The sequence below is a fragment of the Theobroma cacao genome, unplaced genomic scaffold (genome assembly GCF_053813885.1).
Source record: "Theobroma cacao isolate CCN51 unplaced genomic scaffold, ASM5381388v1 tig011, whole genome shotgun sequence".
Taxonomy (NCBI): domain Eukaryota; kingdom Viridiplantae; phylum Streptophyta; class Magnoliopsida; order Malvales; family Malvaceae; genus Theobroma; species Theobroma cacao.
The window spans coordinates 1,495,918-1,499,176 of record NW_028291722.1 but is presented as its reverse complement, the minus strand read 5'-3'; positions in this window follow the sequence as shown (position 1 = coordinate 1,499,176).

The following is a 3,259-nucleotide window of genomic DNA, read 5'->3' as shown; positions in this document are numbered from 1 at the left end:
AATCAAAAAATGTAAAAAAAATTCAAAATAAATTCAATAATGGGATTATAAAGGCATTTAAACCGAGTAATAAGGCTTTTTCTAGGCATGAGTGACTATAAATGATCTTTTCTTGACAATGGATGGCTTTCGCTCCACGTTTCCCGAGGCAAACAATCAATTAAAATATGTTTTAATCAAAAAATGCAAAAAAAATTCAAAATAAATTCAATAATGGGATTATAAAGGCATTTAAACCGAGTAATAAGGCTTTTTCTAGGCATGAGTGACTATAAATGATCTTTTCTTGACAATGGATGGCTTTCGCTCCACGTTTCCCGAGGCAAACAATCAATTAGAATATGTTTTAATCAAAAAATGTAAAAACAATTCAAAATAAATTCAATAATGGGATTATAAAGGCATTTAAACCGAGCAATAAGGCTTTTCTAGGCATGAGTGACTATAAATGATCTTTTCTTGACAATGGATGGCTTTCGCTCCACGTTTCCCGAGGCAAACAATCAATTAGAATATGTTTTAATCAAAAAATGCAAAAAAAATTCAAAATAAATTCAATAATGGGATTATAAAGGCATTTAAACCGAGTAATAAGGCTTTTCTAGGCTTGAGTGACTATAAATGAACTTTTCTTGACAATGGATGGCTTTTGCTCCATGTTTCTAGAGCTAAACAATCTATTACAATATGTTTTAATCAAAAAATGTAAAAAAAATTCAAAATAAATTCAATAATGGGATTATAAAGGCATTTAAACCGAGTAATAAGGCTTTTTCTAGGCATGAGTGACTATAAATGATCTTTTCTTGACAATGGATGGCTTTCGCTCCACGTTTCCCGAGGCAAACAATCAATTAGAATATGTTTTAATCAAAAAATGCAAAAAAAATTCAAAATAAATTCAATAATGGGATTATAAAGGCATTTAAACCGAGTAATAAGGCTTTTCGAGGCTTGAGTGACTATAAATGAACTTTTCTTGACAATGGATGGCTTTTGCTCCATGTTTCTAGAGCTAAACAATCTATTACAATATGTTTTAATCAAAAAATGTAAAAAAAATTCAAAATAAATTCAATAATGGGATTATAAAGGCATTTAAACCGAGTAATAAGGCTTTTTCTAGGCATGAGTGACTATAAATGATCTTTTCTTGACAATGGATGGCTTTCGCTCCACGTTTCCCGAGGCAAACAATCAATTAGAATATGTTTTAATCAAAAAATGTAAAAAAAATTCAAAATAAATTCAATAATGGGATTATAAAGGCATTGAAACTGAGTAATAAGGCTTTTCTAGGCTTGAGTGACTATAAATGAACTTTTCTTGACAATGGATGGCTTTCGCTCCATGTTTCTAGAGGTAAACATTCAATTACAATATGTTTTAATCAAAAAATGTAAAAAAATTCAAAATAAATTCAATAATGGGATTATAAAGGCATTTAAACTGAGTAATAAGGCTTTTCTAGGCATGAGTGACTATAAATGAACTTTTCTTGACAATGGATGGCTTTCGCTCCACGTTTCTCGAGGCAAACAATCATTTACAATCTGTTTTAATCAAAAAATGTAAAAAAAATTCAAAATAAATTCAATAATGGGATTATAAAGGCATTTAAACCGAGTAATAAGTCTTTTCTAGGCATGAGTGACTATAAATGTACTTTTCTTGACAATGGATGGCTTTCGCTCCACGTTTCCCGAGGCAAACAATCAATTACAATCTGTTTTAATCAAAAAATGTAAAAACAATTCAAAATAAATTCAATAATGAGATTATTAAGGCATTTAAACCGAGTAATAAGGCTTTTCTAGGCTTGAGTGACTATAAATGAACTTTTCTGGACAATGGAAGGCTTTCGCTCCAAGTTTCCCGAGGAAAACAATCAATTACAATCTGTTTTAATCAAAAAATGTAAAAAAAATTCAAAATAAACTCAATAATTTGATTATAAAGGCATTTAAACCGAGTAATAAGGCTTTTCTAGGCATGAGTGACTATAAATGAACTTTTGTTGACAATGGATGGCCTTCGCTCCATGTTTCTCGAGGCAAACAATCAATTGCAATCTGTTTTAATCAGAAAATGTAAAAAAACATTCAAAATAAATTCAATAATGGGATTATAAAGGCATTTAAACCGAGTAATAAGGCTTTTCTAGGCATGAGTCACTATAAATGAACTTTTCTTGAGAATGGATGGCTTTCGCTCCAAGTTTCTCGAGGTAAACAATCAATTAGAATATGTTTTAATCAAAAAATGTAAAAAAAATCAAAATAAATTCAATAATGGGAATATAAAGGCATTTAAACCGAGTAATAAGGCTTTTCTAGGCATGAGTGACTATAAATGAACTTTTCTTGACAATGGATGGCTTTCGCTCCACGTTTCCCGAGGCAAACAATCAATTACAATCTGTTTTAATCAAAAAATGTAAAAACAATCCAAAATAAATTCAATAATGGGATTATAAAGGCATTTAAACCGAGTAATAAGGCTTTTTCTAGGCATGAGTGACTGTAAATGAACTTTTCATGACAATGGATGGCTTTCGCTCCACGTTTTTCGAGGCAAACAATCAATTACAATCTGTTTTAATCAAAAAATGTAAAAACAATTCAAAATAAATTCAATAATGGGATTATAAAGGCATTTAAACCGAGCAATAAAGCTTTTCTAGGCATGAGTGACTATAAATGATCTTTTCTTGACAATGGATGGCTTTTGCTCCACGTTTCCCAAGGCAAACAATCAATTAGAATATGTTTTAATCAAAAAATGTAAAAAAAATTCAAAATAAATTCAATAATGGGATTATAAAGGCATTTAAACTGAGTAATATGGCTTTTCTAGGCTTGAGTGACTATAAATGAACTTTTCTTGACAATGGATGGCTTTTGCTCCATGTTTCTAGAGGTAAACATTCAATTACAATATGTTTTAATCAAAAAATGTAAAAAAAATTCAAAATAAATTCAATAATGGGATTATAAAGGCATTTAAACCGAGTAATAAGGCTTTTCTACGCATGAGTGACTATAAATGAACTTTTCTTGAAAATGGATGGCTTTCGCTCCACGTTTTTCGAGGCAAAGAATCAATTACAATCTGTTTTAATCAAAAAATGTAAAAACAATTCAAAATAAATTCAATAATGGGATTATAAAGGCATTTAAACCGAGCAATAAGGCTTTTCTAGGCATGAGTTACTATAAAAGATCTTTTCTTAACAATGGATGGCTTTCGCTCCACGTTT